The 21,968-nt window shown below is 42.0% G+C and overlaps 1 protein-coding gene across 11 annotated transcripts in view; it reads left to right on the top strand.

The window, feature by feature from the left end:
- The first annotated feature begins 8,487 nt into the window (after positions 1 to 8,487).
- Positions 8,488 to 21,968, top strand: part of LOC118393084 (nuclear receptor corepressor 2-like) — a 186,188-nt gene continuing 172,707 nt past the window's right edge. For 8 of the 11 annotated variants that reach the window (XM_035785364.2, XM_035785361.2, XM_035785371.2 and 5 more), the window contains exon 1: positions 8,488 to 8,764. The gene's annotated coding sequence lies outside the window, so the exon portion shown is untranslated. The remainder of the gene's footprint in view (positions 8,765 to 21,968) is intronic. The other 3 variants (XM_035785362.2, XM_035785366.2, XM_035785368.2) reach the window with 1 other exon arrangement.

Genomic DNA, 21,968 nt, shown 5'->3' with positions numbered 1-21,968 from the left:
GAAGCTGCTGAATAGGATATATTCCTCCTCCTTCCGGGACGCCCCAATACGGATGTGTGTGTGTCCTGAAATTTTACAAAAACAAAGCTGTGTGTGTGCTGTGTGTGCATGCTTCCTTTGATGCCAGACATTTAATTTAGACTGAAAGTGAGAGTAAGACTTCTTTCCTCATGTCATTATATTGCTCTTTCATAGATATTAGTTTGGGATGACTTATTCATAATCAAAACATAGAGAAGTATAAAATAAATATTAGTTTAATTCAGCACTAGTTCAACTATGATATTGCACTATTTCTATGAATTTATTTGTTCTGAGGCCAGAGATCACCTGGACCATTACGGAAGTCATGCAGACATTGTGTTTCTGTAGCCAGAAGACATGTCTGCTCCAGATGTCACTCACACACACAAACTTCCACTCATATGACTTCAAGGATGCCTCTCCTTAATGTCAATATGTCTTGTCCATTGCTGTTCTGGTTAGTGTTTATTGGCTTATTTCACTGTAGCGCCTCTAGTCCTGCTCACTATACCTTATCCAATTTATTAGTTCCACCACCCACACATGCAATGACATCTCCTGGTTTCAATGATGTTTCTAGAGACTATATCTCTCTCTTCATCACTCAATACCTAGGTTTACCTCCACTGTATTCACATCCTACCATACCTTTGTCTGTACATTATACCTTGATGCTATCTTATCGCCCCCAGAAACCTCCTTTTACTCTCTGTTCCAGACGTTCTAGACGACCAATTCTTATTGCTTTTAGCCGTACCCTTATTCTTCTCCTCCTATGTTCCTCTGGCGATGTAGAGGTGAATCCAGGCTCTGCAGTGCCTAGCTCCACTCCTATTCCCTAGGCGCTCTCTTTTGATGACTTCTGTAACCGTAATAGCCTTGGTTTCATGCATGTTAACATTAGAAGCCTCCTCCCTAAGTTTGTTCTATTCACTGCTTTAGCACACTCTGCCAACCCGGATGTTCTAGCTGTGTCTGAATCCTGGCTTAGGAAGACCACCAAAAAGTTTGACATTTTAATTCCAAATTACAACATTTTCAGACAAGATAGAACTGCCAAAGGGGGCGGTGTTGCAATCTACTGCAAAGATAGCCTGCAGAGTTCTGTCCTACTATCCAGGTCTGTACCCAAACAATTTGAACTTCTACTTTTAAAAATCCACCTCTCTAAAAACAAGTCTCTCACTGTTGCCGCCTGCCCCCAGCTGTGCTCTGGACACCATATGTGAACTGATTGCCCCCCATCTATCTTCAGAGCTCGTGCTGCTAGGCGACGTAAACTGGAACATGCTTAACACCCCAGCCATCCTACAATCTAAACTTGATGCCCTCAATCTCACTCAAATTATCAATGAACCTACCAGGTACCCCCCCAAAGCCTTAAACACGGGCACCCTCATAGATATCATCCTAACCAACTTCCCCTCTAAATACACCTCTGCTGTCTTCAACCAAGATCTCAGCGATCACTGCCTCATTGCCTGCATTCGTAATGGGTCAGCGGTCAAACGACCTCCACTCATCACTGTAAAACGCTCCCTGAAACACTTCAGCGAGCAGACCTTTCTAATCGACCTGGCCGGGGTATCCTGGAAGGATATTGATCTCATCCCGTCAGTAGAGGATGCCTGGATATTTTTTTAAATTGCCTTCCTAACCATCTTAAATAAACATTCCCCATTCAAGAAATTTAGAACCAGGAACAGATATAGCCCTTGGTTCTCCCCAGACCTGACTGCCCTTAACCAACACAAAAACATCCTATGGCGTTCTGCATTAGCATCGAACAGCCCCCGTGATATGCAGCTGTTCAGGGAAGCTAGAAACCATTATACACAGGCAGTTAGAAAAGCCAAGGTTAGCTTTTTCAAGCAGAAATTTGCTTCCTGCAACGCTAACTCAAAAAAGTTCTGGGACACTGTAAAGTCCATGGAGAATAAGAACACCTCCTCCCAGCTGCCCACTGCACTGAAGATAGGAAACACTGTCACCACTGATAAATCCACCATAATTGAGCATTTCAATAAGTATTTTTCTACGGCTGGCCATGCTTTCCACCTGGCTACTCCTACCCCGGTCAACAGCACTGCACCGCCAACAGCAACTCGCCCAAGCCTTCCCCATTTCTCCTTCTCCCAAATCCATTCAGCTGATGTTCTGAAAGCGCTGAAAAATCTGGACCCCTACAAATCAGCCGGGCTAGACAATCTGGACCCTTTCTTTCTAAAATTATCTGCCGAAATTGTTGCCACCCCTATTACTAGCCTGTTCAACCTCTCTTTCGTGTCGTCTGAGATTCCCAAAGATTGGAAAGCAGCTGCGGTCATCCCCCTCTTCAAAGGGGGGGACACTCTTGACCCAAACTGCTACAGACCTATATCTATCCTACCATGCCTTTCTAAGGTCTTCGAAAGCCAAGTCAACAAACAAATGACCGACCATTTCGAATCTCACCATACCTTCTCTGCTATGCAATCTGGTTTCAGAGCTGGTCATGGGTGCACCTCAGCCACGCTCAAGGTCCTAAACGATATCTTAACCGCCATCGATAAGAAACATTACTGTGCAGCCGTATTCATTGATCTGGCCAAGGCTTTCGACTCTGTCAACCACCACATCCTCATCGGCAGACTCGACAGCCTTGGTTTCTCAAATGATTGCCTCGCCTGGTTCACCAACTACTTCTCTGATAGAGTTCAGTGTGTCAAATCAGAGGGTCTGCTGTCCGGACCACTGGCAGTCTCTATGGGGGTGCCACAGGGTTCAATTCTTGGACCGACTCTCTTCTCTGTATACATCAATGAGGTCGCTCTTGCTGCTGGTGAGTCCCTGATCCACCTCTAAGCAGACGACACCATTCTGTATACTTCCGGCCCTTCTTTGGACACTGTGTTAACAACCCTCCAGGCAAGCTTCAATGCCATACAACTCTCCTTCTGTGGCCTCCAATTGCTCTTAAATACAAGTAAAACTAAATGCATGCTCTTCAACCGATCGCTACCTGCACCTACCCGCCTGTCCAACATCACTACTCTGGACGCCTCTGACTTAGAATACGTGGACAACTACAAATACTTAGGTGTCTGGTTAGACTGTAAACTCTCCTTCCAGACCCATATCAAACATCTCCAATCCAAAGTTAAATCTAGAATTGGCTTCCTATTTCGCAACAAAGCATCCTTCACTCATGCTGCCAAACATACCCTTGTAAAACTGACCATCCTACCAATCCTCGACTTTGGCGATGTCATTTACAAAATAGCCTCCAATACCCTACTCAACAAATTGGATGCAGTCTATCACAGTGCAATCCGTTTTGTCACCAAAGCCCCATATACTACCCACCATTGCGACCTGTACGCTCTCGTTGGCTGGCCCTCGCTTCATACTCGTCGCCAAACCCACTGGCTCCATGTCATCTACAAGACCCTGCTAGGTAAAGTCCCCCCTTATCTCAGCTCGCTGGTCACCATAGCATCTCTCACCTGTAGCACACGCTCCAGCAGGTATATCTCTCTAGTCACCCCCAAAACAAATTATTTCTTTGGCCGCCTCTCCTTCCAGTTCTCTGCTGCCAATGACTGGAACGAACTACAAAAATCTCTGAAACTGGAAGCACTTATCTCCCTCACTAGCTTTAAGCACCAACTGTCAGAGCATCTTACAGATTACTGCACCTGTACATAGCCCACCTATAATTTAGCCCAAACAACTACCTCTTTCCCAACTGTATTTAATTTATTTATTTATTTTGCTCCTTTGCACCCCATTATTTTTATTTCTACTTTGCACATTCTTCCATTGCAAAACTACCATTCCAGTGTTTTACTTGCTATATTGTATTTACTTTGCCACCATGGCCTTTTTTGCCTTTACCTCCCTTCTCACCTAATTTGCTCACATTGTATATAGACTTGTTTATACTGTATTATTGACTGTATGTTTGTTTTACTCCATGTGTAACTCTGTGTCGTTGTATCTGTCGAACTGCTTTGCTTTATCTTGGCCAGGTCGCAATTGTAAATGAGAACTTGTTCTCAACTTGCCTACCTGGTTAAATAAAGGTGAAATAAAAAAATAAATAAATGTTGTTTTATTGTTTGCATTCTCTTTCCAAGTGTTACTGCCAATACCTCCAATCCATTAGAAAACAATAAGTTATACTGTATGTTGTACTGTAGGTCCTCTCTTGAACTCAAAGCACATTCAATGACATCAAAGACAGTGAATTATAGTTTGCGAACATGTTTTTTTTTTCATTTGGAAGAGGGATTGGATATTTAAACAATTCATGTAGGACATTAACATCACAATTGCGATATTGGAAACTCTCCAGAAAAGCTCCACTCTGTTTTGCTCTGGAGGGATACATGCAAGCTAACAGATGGTTCACTGATTAGAGCTCCAGCAACGCTGCCAATTTCATTACAGGGGTTCAGTTGGACCTGTAACAAATGTGAATATGTCTGTCACACCAACCACTACAGACACACTGATAAAGAGATTTCAGATGTATTGAGCCCTGTACAAAATACATGAGAAACTAATTCATAGTGTCAAATAGATATTATGTCATATCTGTGAATGTTTGTATTTATTCTATCAATCAAAAAAATACACTTCATTGTACTGTGAGTTAATTTCAGCATTGTGCAACATTTATGGCTTTCCAAGCCCTCACCCTCTGATCCAACAGGACCCAGACGTGCTCAATGAGATTGAGTTCCGGGCTCTTTGCTGGCCATCGCAAAACACTGACATTTCTGTCTTGCAGGAAATCATGCACAGAACGAGCAGTATGGCTGGTGGCATTGTCATGCTGGAGGGTCATGTTAAGATGAGCCTGCAGGAAGGGTATCAGATGAGGGAGGAGGATGTCTTCCCTGTAACGCACAGCATTGAGATTGCTATAGATTGCTATTTTTTTGTTCATCTTAACTTTTTTTTCGACAGGAATTTCATACTATTATAGGATTTCCAAGCACTTCTGGACATCAGACTTCAACTGCAACTCAGATGTTCCCTTGCTCATACCGGGCCCCATTCCTTTGTTTCATGGGCTACCAAAATGCATCAGGCATAGACGAGTCGGTCACCTGGTGAAACTGAGACAAAGAGAAAATTGACTGGCACTCCCCTCCATTCTATTAGCAAATGTCCAGTCACTGGAGAATAAGATAGATGAGCTTTGTTCGAGAGTCTCCTATCAGAAAGACTTGAACAGCTATAATATTATATTACTTGCAGAGACGTGGCTGGATGACTCTGTGTGTAGAACTCAGTCGTTTCTCCATGCAGCAGCACGATCGGACAAAGGCAGGGCCTCCAGTAAGTCCAAAGGGGAGGTGTGCCTCGTCATTAACAACTTCTGCACTACTTCCAGTGTGAAGGAAATCTGGAGCTTTTGCTCACCTGATATAGAATACTTCATACTAAGCTGCAGACCCTTTTGTCTACCAAGAAAGTTCTCATCCGTAATTATCACGGCTGTCTACATTCCTCCACAAGCCAAAACCACTTTGGCCCAACAAACTGTAAAGGGCCATGTACAAACAAGAAACCGCTCACACAGAGGCAGGTTTTCTGGTGGGCGGAGGCTTTAAAACAGGGAGACTTAAAACCGTTATACCTCACTTTTATCAACACATCTCCTTCGCATCTGGGGGTGCTGAAACTCTAGACCACCTTTATTCTACCCACAGAAATTCATACATACATACATCCCTCGTCCTCCCTTCGGCAAATCTGACCATGACTTTATTCCTCTGCTTCCTTTTACAAACAAAAGCTCAAACAGGATGTACCAGTGATGCACTCAATACAGAAATAGTCCGCTGAAGCAGAAGCGAGGCTATTTTTCTTTTATGATTTTTTACTCTGCATTGTTGGAAAGGGCTCATAAACAAGCATTTCACCGAAAAGTCTACACCTGTTGTTTTTGGTGCCTGTGACAAATACAATTTTATTTATCTCAGTCTGAGGGGAAAGATAATTCTCCCAGAATGCTTGACCTGAGCTCCGTTGCGACTATAATAAATGCCAGAACTGGCAGAATGAATTATGTCTGGGCCTGAAATGTACATCACAGTCCAAGCAAGAACCTGGCATGTAATTATATTGATGCTATATATAGAAGTAGATGCCACAAAGATTCCATCACCTCCATTTAAAAATCACATTCAAGCTGAGCCACATGACTTCTTAAGGGACTTCATAACGATATGAGAATATATTTGATATTGCTTCAAATTTGAATTTGTATTGTAGTACATTGGCTTGTCCTTGACAAGATGAGTACAACTAGCTAACTGTTAGTTTTATAGTATTTTTTAAAAGCTGACTTCCCAGTCCATGGAAACCATTATAATACAATATTCTCACATGTTATTTACTGTATCAGTATATTTTGATCAGTATAAGTGATAATGCAGATTTAAACATAGTGATGGATATGTAGAGGGTGAAAATAAAAAGTAGTGCATCAATCATCAAGGTCTCATTCACAACTGTTATGATGCAGGAAATACTGCATTATAACACAATACAATTGACCATAGTGTAACGACGTTCGTCTGTTGTAAGAAGAGAGTCAGACCGAAATGCAGCGTGTAGGTTACTCATGACTTTAATGAAAGTATCGCGGTACATGAAATAACTGAATACGAAAACAACAAACGAAACGTGAAACTAATTACAGCCTATCTGGTGACTACAACACAGAGACAGGAACAAACACCCACAAAATACAACGCTAACTCAGGCTACCTAAATACGGTTCCCAATCCGAGACAACGAGAATCACCTGACTCCAATTGAGAATCGCTTCAGGCAGCCAAGCCTAACTAGACACACCCCTGATCATACACAATCCCAATTAATACAAACCCCAATACGAAACACAACATATAAACCCATGTCACACCCTGGCCTACCCAAACATATAACAAAAACACAAAATACAATGACCAAGGCGTGACACATAGAAGAAGTATAACACAATGAAATGGCCATCCATTACAGCGGGTGACAGTTTAACAAGAGGTGGTTTGATATCAAAGCTGATCTTCTGCAAAGGGGGGCTCAATTAACCTAGTAAACTCCAGTTGCCAGTTTCTCTACTGAGAGCTTCTCTGCTCAACACATTCATTCATCCGCCCTTTCTTTTCCCAGGTATTTTCAGTTGTTTATCATTTATTTGATTTGCTTAATGACTGTCTTCGGTGCATCTATTAAAGGAGTAGCTTTGAAATTCATATTTCCAGTCGGTGGAGCTGGTGGAGTCATATTGAGAGAAGGTGCTTTTATCTTGAAATGTAACCACTACTCACACTAGTTTTTACTTTACTTTTCTGAAAATAAAACAGCAAAAATATATTGGCTCCCTCCAAGGCAGGTTGTAAATGATTACTGTAGTCTCTATTATTTGTGCCGCTGTTGTAATAAACAAGTATAACAATAACAATTAACAGGTTTCATTTGATTGTGCCTTTTAATGAACCTCTTTGCTATTTATTATGCAATATGTAGTGTATATGACATTAATCAGAAATGGTGAAATAAGTATGATACTGAAAACCATTGAAAGCCTTTAAGACTTTGTCTAAACACAAGGTTAACACTGCGGGCGGGGGATTGCTGCTCCTGATGAAGCACAGCTGTGGACATAAAAACTGGCAACTGAAAACACTTTGTACTTTATCATTGAGCTGACTAATTGGGCATTGCAAAGATGGAGATAGATTAGTGAGCCATACGGCCAGGGTCCAGAAAGCCCAGCTGAAGTAAACAGAGCTCTTTCCTGCTCTGTGTTGGGTGGATGGAGAGATGTTGGTTATGGTGGTTGTTAGACAGGGTCTCCCAAACCACAGCGCAGAAAGAAAAACACAGGAAAGAAAAAATAATCTCATCTGACATCATGGAGCAGCACGCTGAAGCTGAAATGTAGGTAAGATAAAACATCTTTCTCCCAATGTGACAAAAACAAGTATAGTCAGAGAGAATAATGTTACCTTTTTTAAAACTGTATGACATCATTCAAATCTGAGAATGGAAATAGGACAATTTATTAATGTAGGCTATGCCAAATCTAGGCTTAAGAGGTGAATAATATTTTCTGGGATTTTGTTTTTAAGGGTCAAACTCACTCTCTTGCTGGGAGATTCTCTAAAATCTAAAGTTCCTCAATTGTAATGTATTTGTGTATTTTCTGTTAGATGTTTAGAAGGAGACTATGTGGTGGTTCAGGTGCAGGACAGGTCCAGATGATCCAGAGGAGAACGGTTTCCGATCATTAACAGGGCACTGGCCTTCACTACATCATCTGCTTAACAGCATGGGGTGCTGTGATCTCCCAAATACTATTGTTCAATGTTAGTCACAGTATTCACAGCTTGTTCCCCGTCTGGGCAGCAAACAGCACAGATGTAGAGGTACACTAGAGAAACACTAAATATGGAAAATGCTTACTTGGTTGATTGAATGAGTGGGCTTGAGTGAGAGGAAAGAGCAAGAGAGCGCGAGAACATGCGACCTATCGAAAGAGCTGAATCAAGAGAGGCGTTTCGGCACCATTCTCCGGGAGAGTAGACGCGACATTTGCCGCAAGTAATGTTAGAAAGGAGTGGAGTAAATGAGAACGAAAACTCTTATTTCGTGTGGATTATTTCTGGAAAAACAAAGCCCTACCAAAACGGAAACTAGTACAACATTAGAAACAACATACAAAGATTGGAATAATACGGTAAGATAACTCATCACGGTATTTGTTAGCTAACGTTAGCTATCACCCGCACTGGTGCTAAGGTTGACACGCTACAGCTAGCTACCGTCCGTAGCCAAACCAGTATCATTTGTTAGGATAGATTCGAGTCAGTTAGCTAACACAGCGCTGAACAGTGCTAGCTAACTAGCTAGCTGACGTTGTCATACAAATAATGTTAGCTGGCTAGTTAATTGGCATAAATAATTATATGTACTGGATTGTATAGCGAGCCTTTTCTCGATAACTTGGTTGATCTAACTTGATGACTTGCTACACCTTGTCATAAGACAGGAAACCATTAACGTTCGCTACCTAGACATGTTAGTTAGCAAGCTAACTGGTAAGTGTTAGTCACCAACCTGGCATCTCCTAAAATGCACGTGTCTTCGTAATATATTTTATCCATTTGGCTAACTATATAGTGGACAATGGCCACACTTAATCAGTTAGCTAGCTCGCAACGCCTAGTATACCAGACATTAATTGATTTGTGTCATAAGCTTGTCAACACTCCGCTCTTGATACACGTTGGTTGTTGTTGACGTGGGGGATCCTCTTAGTCTGATTAGTCAGGCTGTAATGTACAATTAATTGGTATAACTAACGTTACAGCCTGAGACAATCGTGTAAATCGTACTCTACCGGCTGTATTTGCGGTTTGTCCTTATGCACGAAATTTGAGACAAAATATCCAAGGGAAGGTATTGTTTACCTGACTTTTTAGAGAGCTGGGGAATGTACAGTGGGGCAAAAAAGTATTTAGTCAGCCACCAATTGTGCAAGTTCTCCCACTTAAAAATATGTGAGAGGCCTGTAATTTTCATCATAGGTACACTTCAACTATGACAGACAAAATGAGAAAAAAAATCCAGAAAATCACATTGTAGGATTAATGAATGATGATGAATGATTTTAATGAATTTCTTTGCAAATTATGTTGGAAAATAAGTATTTGGTCAATAGCAAAAGTTTATATCAATACTTTGTTATATACCCTTTGTTGGCAATGACAGAAGTCAAACATTTTCTGTAAGTCTTCACAAGGTTTTCACATACTTGCTGGTATTTTGGCCCATTTTTAATGAATTTATTTGCAAATGAAGGTGGAAAATAAGTATTTGGTCACCTATAAACAAGCAAGATTTCTGGCTCTCACAGACATGTAACATCTTCTTTGAGGCTCCTCTGTTCTCCACTCGTTACCTGTATTAATGGCACCTGTTTGAACTTGTTATCAGTATACATGACACATGTCCACAACCTCAAACAGTCACACTCCAAACTCCACTATGGCCAAGACCAAAGAGCATTCAAAGGACACCAGAAACAAAATTGTAGACCTGCACCAGGCTGGGAAGACTGAATCTGCAATAGGTAAGCAGCTTGGTTTGAAGAAATCAACTGTGGGAGCAATTATTAGGAAATGGAAGACATACAAGACCATTGATAATCTCCCTCGATCTGGGGCTCCATGCAAGATCTCACCCGTGGGGTCAAAATGATCACAAGAACGGTGAGCAAAAATCCCAGAACCACACGGGGGGATCTAGTGAATGACCTGCAGAGAGCTGGGACCAAAGTAACAAAGCCTACCATCAGTAACACACTACGCCGCCAGGGACTCAAATCCTGCAGTTCCAGACGTGTCCCCCTGCTTAAGCCAGTACATGTCCAGGCCCGTCTGAAGTTTGCTAGAGAGCATTTGGATGATCCAGAAGAAGATTGGGAGAATGTCATATGGTCAGATGAAACCAAAATGGAACTTTTTGGTAAAAACTCAACTCATCGTGTTTGGAGGACAAAGAATGCTGAGTTGCATCCAAAGAACACCGTACCTACTGTGAAGCATGGGGGTGGAAACATCATGCTTTGGGTCTGTTTTTTCTGCAAAGGGACCAGGACGACTGATCCGTGTAAAGGAAAGAATGAATGGGGCCATGTATCGTGAGATTTTGAGTGAAAACCTCCATCCATCAGCAAGGGCATTGAAGATGATACGTGGCTGGGTCTTTCAGCATGACAATGATCCCAAACACACCGCCCGGGCAATGAAGGAGTGGCTTCGTAAGAAGCATTTCAAGGTCCTGGAGTGGCCTAGCCAGTCTCCAGATCTCAACCCCATAGAAAATCTTTGGAGGGAGTTGAAAATCTGTGTTGCCCAGCAACAGCCCCAAAACATCACTGCTCTAGAGGAGATCTGCATGGAGGAATGAGCCAAAATACCAGCAACAGTGTGTGAAAACCTTGTGAAGACTTACAGAAAACGTTTGACCTCTGTCATTACCATCAAAGGGTATATAAAAGTATTGAGAAACTTTTGTTATTGACCAAATACTTATTTTCCACCATAATTTGCAAATAAATGCATTAATAATCCTACAATGTGATTTTCTGGATTTTTTCCCCCCCTAATTTTGTCTGTCATAGTTGAAGTGTACCTATGATGAAAATTACAGGCTTCTCATATTTTTAAGTGGGAGAACTTGCACAATTGTTGGCTGACTAAATACTTTTTTGCCCCACTGTATTAATCAATGCACACAGAGTCGTCGTGTAATGCTAACGAAACACAAGCACGACAGATCAACCGCATGAAGTGAGTGGAGCACTCAAGAGGAGTGGCTGGCCACGTGGTCAGCTGCTCTAGTGAGTATACTTCCACGTGAGATTTTACACTTACCAGTGTCTTACCAAGCGAACTTCAGAAAGTTTGTACCTCAAACCATATTGCCATCCGCTGAGTAGATGAAAGAGAACATTTGTTGCAGCTATGGGGTGTATATATATAGGGGAGGACCCCAGCCGTGACACAGGTGTACACGGGAGTCAATCTGTAAATCCTCACCTCCTTGTGCCTTATTGCTTAAATATCCCTACCCGCTCTCTAAAAAGTTGGCTTAACAATACTTTCCTGTGGATATTTTGTCTCAAATGTCGAGCAGCAGAAGGACAAACCACACAGACAACTTGGTAGAGTACATTATAAGTATAATTTTATTAATCATTCTGGCTTGTAAAGAACTTTTACACAATTTTTCCGATTTGGAGTGCTTTTATAAGAAACAAACTGCTTTGTTGACATATTATTCAAAATCTATAAGCACAGATGAAAGGCTAGCTAACTATAGAACATGTTCTGGTTTGCCTGCAAATTACTTGCTTGCCTACTTTTCTATTACATGTCTGAAAGTTGGGACAGAAGTGAAAGTTGTGCTGCACAGAGAAATTAATGAAAAAATTAACAAAGGCAGATCTCATGTCACGATAGAGCTAGGGCAGTTTCTTAACCCTAACATTACTCACCTCAGTCAACCTGCAAATGTCTACTATGGCATACTACTAGTAGTTACCATGGTCAGAAAATAACTGACTCTGTAAATCTCTCTGTAAGTGAGCCATAATCATAATGCAGAGCAAACTCATATTTTAGTGTTAAAAGGGTTACTGACATTCATTTATAAGGGGTCTATCAGAGGCCTACACATGAGCCTCATTTACAGTTATCTCTACATATCTGACCACATCTTGATTGGTTAATATAAACAGCGTGAAATTGCACTGTCAGCATAATTTGAGGGAGCATGAAATTGGGCTAAGATGTTTATTTCTTTATTGGCCCTTTGAGGCTCAGACCATAGTTAATAAGGTCAAGTGCATACTTTCTGTTGTGGTATTAAATGCCAGCGTCCAGGCCAAGTGTTTAATTACAATAAAAGGCCTGAGGGAAATTAGCTCCAAATGCCATTCAGAGTATATTTGAATAATATGAAATGCCGGTAGTGGTTATTGAACAAGGTCAATCCACTCTGATGGGCATTTTGAGTAAAATAAATAGTCTAGATAAATAATATTGTTGTGGAATCGTCTTACAATCGAATATCAAATTCTGATTACTGCAAGAGTGTCTAGAGCAGGGCTTGTCAACCCTGTTCCTGGAGAGCTACCCTCTTGTAGGTTTTTCACTCTGACCCTGTTCCTGGGGAGCTACCCTCTTGTAGGATTTCACTCCAACCCTGTTCCTGGAGAGCTACCCTCTAGTAGGTTTTCACTCCAACCCTGTTCCCGGAGAGCTACCCTCTTGTAGGATTTCACTCCAACCCTGTTCCTGGAGAGCTACCCTCTTGTAGGTTTTTACTCCAACCCTGTTCCTGGAGAGCTACCCTCTTGTAGGTTTTCACTCCAACCCCAGTTGTAACTAACCCGATTCAGCTTATCAACGAGCAAATTATTAGAATCAGGTGCGCTAGATTGGGTTTGGCGCAAAACACCTACAGGACGGTAGCTCTCTAGGAACAGGGTTGGAGAGCCCTGGCATAGAGAACAGTTAATTAAAGAGCTGTGGTTTCATCTACTATTGGCTGCAATATGCCTTGAAATGGTTTCCTCTGAGTTGATTGTGTTATGCATCATTGTATGTCAGGCATATTACAAACACTTCCTATAAATTGAGTAAAGCCATAATGCTCTGTGGCAGCCTAAATAGCCTGTTTATTTTGTGCTTATTGATGCATCATTGAATGCTTCTCTGCTCAAGACTGACAAGAAACTGAGGAGGTGGGAGAACTTCTATTATTGTAGCTTAAAGGTATAGAGGTTTTCTGAGTGTGACTCTGTTCTCTGAAGGAAATCCCACCCTGAAGTGCAGTTCAGTCTTGCTCCTCTATTAAACAGGATCTCTGATCCAAGCAGGGATTGAGCTCACCAAGTCGGCTGTTAATCAAAGGTAGTTTAGCCTTCTTTTAAAACCTAATAAATGTAGATTACCGCCTAAATAGACATACCCAAAAGTAATTATTTATCATGAGGGCCATAAACAGTACATAGCAATGCTTATACTGCCAGAAATATTAAAATCTCACATTTCTGTGATAAGTAGTTATAAATTACGGAGCTGGAGTCACTTTTGAGGACACAAGCACACAGTACAGTGATGAAAGATCATATTTTCCCCCACTATTCAAGAAACGTGGGGGAATCAGGCTTGAAATGATTGAAATGCTTTCTGAATCTAATTTGACTTGTCACATATGCCGACTACAACAGGTGTAGTAGACCTTACAGTGAAATGCTTACAAGCCCGTAGCCAACAATGCAGTTCAAGAAATAGAGTTAAGAAAATATTTGCTAAATAAAGTAAAATATAAACAGTAACACAAGATTACAACAATAACGAGGCTATATACAGGGGGTACTGGTACCGAGTCAATGTGCGGGGGTGCAGGTTAGTCAAGGTATTTTTTTGGGGGGGGCAGGGGCAATATAAATAATCCGGTTGGTCATTTGATTAGGCCTACCACTAGTGTGTCGCCAGCAAACTTAATGATGGTGTTGGAGTTGTGCTTGGCCAAGCAGCCGTGGATGAATAGGGGGTACGCGGGGGGACTAAGCACGCTACCCTGAGGGGCCCTGGTGTTGAGGATCAGCGTGGCAGATGTGTTGCCTACCCTTACCACCTGGGGGCAGCCCATCAGGAAGTCCAGGATCCAGTTGCAAAGGGAGGTGTTTAGTCCCTGGGTCCTTAGTTTAGTGATGAGCTTTGAGGGCACAATGGTGTTGAACACTGAACACCTTAACTGTAAAATAAATATAATCATATTTAGTGACAGTCCAAAATTGGACCATTTCATATAACTGACAGAATTATCTGCTGCGTGTCCTCTGAGCAAAGCAGGGACTCCATTTAAATGTCTGCAGACTCGTTACAACTTCAGCTTTAAGTAGTGCTTTTTGAGGTCTGTTCTGTTTCGGTTCAATTTCGCTTTTCGATTTAAGTTAATTAAGATGTATTTTTTAAGCACTATGTGAGTTGAATGCTGTAACAACAATAAAACAAGTAATAAAAGTCCCTTGGTGGCAGTGACTGCCCATTACTGCTTATCACTAATGAACCATTATTTAATCACATTACTTTAAAAATATTTCAGTTCTTGTGTAAATTACATTGTTTTATTTGATTATTTAATCTCTATAGAGCTTCTGCCTATTCTATCTGTGAAATCACTATTTTAGTAGTTCTTCAAAGTAAATAAGGCATATTTTTATGACTGCTGAATACCAACTATCAATCACTTAGATAATGTATTTTCAGGTAGAGACGTCGTACGAAGCAACTGCTCTCTATCCCTCTCCATCGCGCATTCTTTTGTCTCTTTTACTTAGCAGGTGTGAAGGAAACACAAAGACCGGACAAGTGGGTGCGCAATGGATTATGGTTATTGTGGTTCACGACCAAATTTTATGAACTGCACTGTGTACAATATTGGTCTGTTGGAATCTACAAATCCCTACTACATTGCACAGTTCGGGCCTGATCTGTTTTAACCATGCGTGTGAGTAGGGCTGGCACAATTTCCTTATAATTGTTGTTACCGATGGTTATGGATGAAGACCTGTATTCAAATATTGAAGAACAGCTGACTGAAGAAATTCATTGTTTGCTACAACACTTTGCTTGTAGTGTTGCAAGGTATACCAAAACTTGGTGCGTTCGGAAAGTACTCAGACCTCTTGACTTTTCCAACATTTTGTTACGTTACAGCCTTATTCTAAAATGGATTTAAAAATATAAAAAATCTCCTCAATTTCTTTCCCCTACATTGAATACTCCATAATGACAAAGTGAAAACAGATTTTTAGAAATCTTTGCAAATTTATTATAAATAAAAACAGAAATGTAAATTAGTTCTAAGTATTCAGACCCTTTGCTATGAGACTCATCCTGTTTCGGTGCATCCTGTTTCCATTGATCATACTTGAGCTGTCTACAACTTGATTGGAGACCACCTATGGTAATTTCAATTGATTTGACATGATTTGGAAAAGCACGGCGCTGGCAGCATCATGCTGTGGGGATGTTTTTCAGCGTCAAGTTCTAGGAGACTAGTCAGGAGAGGGAAAGATGAATGGGGAAAGGTACAGAGAGATCTTTGATGAATACCTGCTCTAGAGCGCTCAGGACTTCAGACTGGGGTGAAGGTTCACCTTCCAACAGGACAACGACCCTAAGCACACAGCCAAGACAACGCAAGAGTGGCTCCAGAACAAGTCACCGAATGTCCTTGAGTGGCCCAGCCAGAGCCCGGACTTGAACCCGATCAAACATCTCTGGAGAGACCTGAAAATAGCTGTGCAACAACGCTCCCCATCCAACCTGACAGAACGTGAGAGGATCTGCAGAGAAGAATGTTAGAAACTCCCCAAATACAGCTGTGCCAAGCTTGTAACGTCATGCCCAAGAAGGTGCGAAGGTACTTTAACAAAGTACTGAGTAAGGGTCTGAATGCTTATGTAAATCTGTTTTTCAGTTTTTATTTTTTTAAATAAATTTGCCAAAATGTCAATTGTTTTTGCTTCATTGGGTATTGTGTGTAGGTTAATGGGGGGAAGACAATTTAATCAATTTTAGAACAAAGTTGCATCAACAAAATTTGGAAAAGGGCAAGTGGTCTGAATACTTTCCAAAAGTGCTGTAGGTATTTCTGATACTATTATATGTAAAACCGTTTTGTACTAGAAGTTTTGTTACTTTTGGTACTGAAATGTGTCTCACGACATCTACTGATCGAGAGAAGATCAAGTTTATTATCACAGCTGGTGTCCCCTTAGTGCTAGAGCCACGTCCCTGCACCACCTACTCATTGCTAGCTCTAGCCCAGTGGTCACCAACCTTTTCTGTGTCAAGATCACTTTCGTAGACAAAAAGCAAGCTGAGATCCACCACACAGACCTTTCTTTTAAACATGAGTTTAAAATGTTAAGTTAACCTAATAAAAACAGTTCTGTAGGAATGAGGCTTTATTAGGGCTGATCCCATTTAGTCGACTGGTCAATTGTTTGGTCGATAGGCTGTTGGTCAACCTGAGATTTCTTAAGCTGAGCAGTAACGACAAATAAAATACAAAAATATCATGGTGTACAAGACAGACACTTGTATGATTCGGGCCTATCGGAGTGGACTGATCCATTGTGGAGGCCGTGGGGATGGCACAGTCCGTCAGTCTAAGACGTGCTACCGAAATTGTATATGGTTATATTACATATGAACAATGGTGTAACACTAATAAAAAATAATGTACATTTTTAACCAATGCACTTTCTCCCGTGTTGGATAGTGGTCGCTGTCCATGGTTCTGAAACACATCAGTGCGCTGTTGAATTGGCGCCTTTACCTCGACCATGTTGCTATGTGCATAATTGCTAAGTTAACCAGCATATTGGTGTTGAGAACAATGTGGCGGAGGCAGCAACATGAATGAGGAGATGAGAAAACATCCCTTTCCTTGTTGTCTAAGAAAAATGAGGAGAAAGGAAACCTCAATTAGGTCAATAGTCAATCAGAAATGGTGTGACCACCATTTGCCTCATGCAGCGTAACACATCTCCTTCAACATAGAGTTGATCAGGCTGGTGATTGTGGTCTGTGGAATGTTGTCCCCCTGGATATTGGCGGGAACTGGAACACACTGTCGATCCAGAACAATACTAAACATGCTCAATGGGTGAGTATGCTGGCCATGGAAGAACTGGGATATTTTCAGCTTCCAGGAATTGTGTACAGATCCTTGTGACATGGGGATGTGCATTATCATGCTGAAACATGAGGTGATGGCGGCGGATGAATGGCATGACAATAGGCTTCAGGATCAAATCATAGTATCTCTGTGCATTCAAATTGCCGTTAATAAAATGCAACTGTGTTCCTTGTCCGTAGCTTATGCCTGCCCATACCATAACCCCACCGCCACCATGGGGCACTCTGTTCACAACGCTGACATCAGCAAACTGCCCGCCCACACAACGCCAAACATGCTTTCTGTCATCTGCCCGGTACAGTTAGAACTGGGTTTCATCTGTGAAGAGCACACATCTCCAGTGTGCCAGTGGCCATTGAAGGTGATCATTTGCCCAGTGACGTTGGTTACGACACTGAGCTGCAGTCTAGTCAAGACCCTGGTGAGGACAATGAGCACACAGATTGGCTTCCCTGAGCCTGGTTTCTGACAGTTTGTGCAGAAATTCTCCAGTTGTGCAAACCCACAGTTTCATCATGTGGCTGGTCTAAGACCATTCCGCAAGTGAATAAGCTGGATGTGGAGGTTCCGGGCTGGCGTGGTTACACATCATCTGTGGTTGTGAGGCCGGTTGGACATACTGCCAAATTCTCTAAAACTATGTTGGAGAACTATGTTGGAGGCGGCTTATGGTAGAGAAATTAAGATGACATTTTCTGGCAACCGCTCTGGTGGACATTCCTGCAGTCACCATGCCAATTGCATGCTCCTTCAAAATTTGAGGCATCTATGGCTTTGTGTTGTGTGACACAACTGCACATTTTATACTGGCCTTTTATTGTCCCCGGCACAAGGTGCTCATGATCATGCTTCTTAATCAGCTTCTTGATTATGCCACACCTGTCAGGTGGATGGATTATCTTGGCAAAGGATAAATGCTCTAACAGGGATGTAAACAAATTTGTGGTGGACAAAATATTACAGAAATAAGCTGTTTGTGCGTGTAGAACATTTCTAGGATATTTTATCTCAGCTCATGAAACATGGGACCAACACTTTATATGTTGTGTTTATACTTTTGCCCAGTGTAGTTAGCTGGCTAGCTAATACATGTATTGAGTAATAGCAAACATAGCTAGCTAATACTGATACCATTGCTGGTGTAGGCCTAAATCAGCATGTTGTTTGTGAAACAGTATATTATAAATCAGAGAGGAATAGGCAAAGCGTGAATATGTTAGCTACATGAAGTAAGAACATTTAATGTAGCCAATATCATGCAGCCCTACGTGGCAGTCTGGAAATGATCTAAAGCCGGGATCAACTTTTGGTTGAAGTTTGTTTTATACTGTGTAATCAATCAGAAAGGATAATGTCCTTCTAAAGGTCATGCACAACTCATAAAGGAAATTTAGAACTTTTATTATTCAAAAACATTAAATACAATCATACCGTCACAAATGTTACAAATATTGTGATATGATTGGCCATATCGGCCAGCCCTACTTGGAACATCTAACCCTGGCAATTTCACTAATAAACTCATGGGTACACTTGCAATGGCAGCCTGGTATTGCGATGCAATAATTTCCATGGTAATGTAGGATGCATTTTTTTATATACACTGCTCAAAAAAATAAAGGGAACACTAAAATAACACATCCTAGATCTGAATGAATGAAATATTCTTATTAAATACTTTTTTTACATAGTTGAATGTGCTGACAACAAAATCACACAAAAATTATCAATGGAAATCAAATTTATCTACCCATGGAGGTCTGGATTTGGAGAGACACTCAAAATTAAAGTGGAAAACCACACTACAGGCTGATCCAACTTTGATGTAATGTCCTTAAAACAAGTCAAAATGAGGCTCAGTAGTGTTTTGTGGCCTCCACGTGCCTGTATGACCTCCCTACAATGCCTGGGCATGCTCCTGATGGGATCTCCTCCCAGACCTGGACTAAAGCATCCGCCAACTCCTGGACAGTCTGTGGTGGATGGAGCGAGGCATGATGTCCCAGATGTGCTCAATTGGATTCAGGTCTGGGGAACGGGCAGGCCAGTCCATAGCATCAATACCTTCCTCTTGCAGGATCTGCTGACACACTCCAGCCACATGAGGTCTAGCATTGTCTTGCATTAGGAGGAACCCAGGGCCAACCTCACCAGCATATGGTCTCACAAGGGGTCTGAGCATCTCATCTCGGTACCTAATGGCAGTCAGGCTACCTCTGGAAAGCACATGGAGGGCTGTGCGGCCCCCCAAAGAAATGCCACACCACACCATACTATGACTGACCCACCGCCAAACCGGTCATGCTGAAGGATGTTGCAGGCAGCAGAACGTTCTCCACGGCGTCTCCAGACTCTGTCATGTCTGTCACGTGCTCAGTGTGAACCTGCTTTCATCTGTGAAGAGCACAGGGCGCCAGTGGCGAATTTGCCAATCTTGGTGTTATCTTTGCAAATGCCAAACGTCCTGCACGGTGTTGGGCTGTAAGCACAACGCCCACCTGTGGACGTCGGGCCCTCTACCACCCACATGGAGTCTGTTTCTGACCGTTTGAGCAGACACATGCACATTTGTGGCCTGCTGGAGGTAATTTTGCATGGCTCTGGTAGTGCTCCTCCTGCTCCTCCTTGCACAAAGGCGGAGGTAGCGGTCCTGCTGCTGGGTTGTTGCCCTCCTACGGCCTCCTCCACGTCTCCTGATGTACTGGCCTGTCTCCTGGTAGCGCCTCCATGCTCTGGACACTACGCTGACAGACACAGCAAACCTTCTTGCCACAGCTCGCATTGATGTGTCATCCTGGATGAGCTGCACTACCTGAGCCACTTGTGTGGGTTGTAGACTCCGTCTCATGCTACCACTAGAGTGAAAGCACCGCCAGCATTCAAAAGTGACCAAAACATCAGCCAGGAATCATAGGAACTGAGAAGTGGCCTGTGGTTAACACCTGCAGAACCACTCCTTTATTGGGGGTGTCTTGCTAATTGCCTATAATTTCCACGTGTTGTCTATTCCATTTGCACAACAGCATGTGAAATGTATTGTCAATCAGTGTTGCTTCCTAAGTGGACAGTTTGATTTCACAGAAGTGTGATTGACTTGGAGTTACATTGTGTTGTTTACGTGTTCCCTTTATTTTTTTGAGCAGTGTATATATATTTTTTTCTACTTTTCTAAACCACTATCCGTTGTAGCTGTGTGCTGCCTGGGAGGGGACTGACTGCCTCTGGCATGGCCTGGGAGGTTCTGCTCTGCTGCTACTGTGAATGAGGAACACAGCCCAGGGGGCTGGCGTGTAGGCTTCATGTCAGGTGATTCCCATTTTTCCCCTTTAGAATTCCATAAACTGAATCAATTCCATTTTTATTTGACTGAGCTGAATTATTAAGTAGGTTTGGTAGTGAGTGTTGCAACCGAGGACAGACTATTTTTATGCGCTTCAGCACCAGCACTCACCGTTCTATGAGATTGTTTGGCCTACCACTAAGCGGCTGAGCCGGTGTTGCTCCTAGATGTTTCTACTCCACAATAACGACACTTACAGTTGACCAGGCCAGCTCTAGCAGGTCTGAAATTTGACTAACTGACTTGTTGGAAAGCTGACATCCTATGACGGTGCTCTTCAGTAAGGCCATTCTACTGTGAATGTTTGTCTATGGAGATTGCACGGAGGTGTGCTCGATTTCATACACCTTAGCAACGGGTGTGGCTGAATCCACTAATTTGAAGGGATGTCCACATACTTTTGGATATGTAGTGTATAAGAAAGCTCAGGAAATACTGTATTTTTGTTTTTTTTGTATACATTTAACCCCTTATTTTTGTTGGCCCAAACTACCTCCATACTTCCATTCGTTTGCATAGGTTACCTTCAGACGAGTCCCGGGAAACTTGTGGGGGTCGTAGACCAAAACGTAGAAGAACACCATCGTGTTCGTGAGGGTCTCCCCTTTCTATAGAATGGTCATAATAGTTTGTCGGCCAAACTGTTTGGACGCTACAGATGTTTTTGTGAGACATCAGGAAGTTAAAGCTTGGTTGCAAATGGGTCTTCCAAATAGACAATGACCCCAAGCATACTACCAAAGTTGTGGCCAACAAAGTCAAGGTATTGGAGTGGCCATCACAAAGCCCTGACCTGGCCAAGCATTTCACTACACTCGCATTAACATCTGCTAACCATGTGTATGTGACAAATAACATTTTATTTTATTTGACCTCAATCCCATAGAAGATTTGTGGGCAGAACTGAAAAAGCGTGTGCGAGCAAGGAGGCCTACAAACCTGACTCAATTACACCCGTTCTGTCCGGAGGAATGGACCAAAATTCACCCAACTTATTGTGGGGAGTTTGTGGAAGGCTACCCGAAGCATTTGACCCAAGTTAAACAATTTAAAGGCAATGCTAACGAATACTAATTGAGTGTATGTAAACTTCTGACCCACTGGGAATGGGATGAAAGAAATACAAGCTGAAATAAATCATTCTCACTACTATTATTCTGACATTTCACATTCTTAAAATAAAGTGGTGATCCTAAGTGACCTAAAGCAGGGAATATTTACTTTGCATTTCTAATCAATTTGATGTTATTTTAATGGACAAAAAAAATGCTTTTCTTTTAAGAACAAGAACATTTCTAAGTGACCCTAAACC

Source organism: Oncorhynchus keta, chromosome 14 (genome assembly GCF_023373465.1).
Source record: "Oncorhynchus keta strain PuntledgeMale-10-30-2019 chromosome 14, Oket_V2, whole genome shotgun sequence".
Lineage (NCBI taxonomy): Eukaryota > Metazoa > Chordata > Actinopteri > Salmoniformes > Salmonidae > Oncorhynchus > Oncorhynchus keta.
The sequence above is the reverse complement of the archived record's forward strand: the minus strand, read 5'-3'. Positions and strand labels throughout refer to the sequence as shown.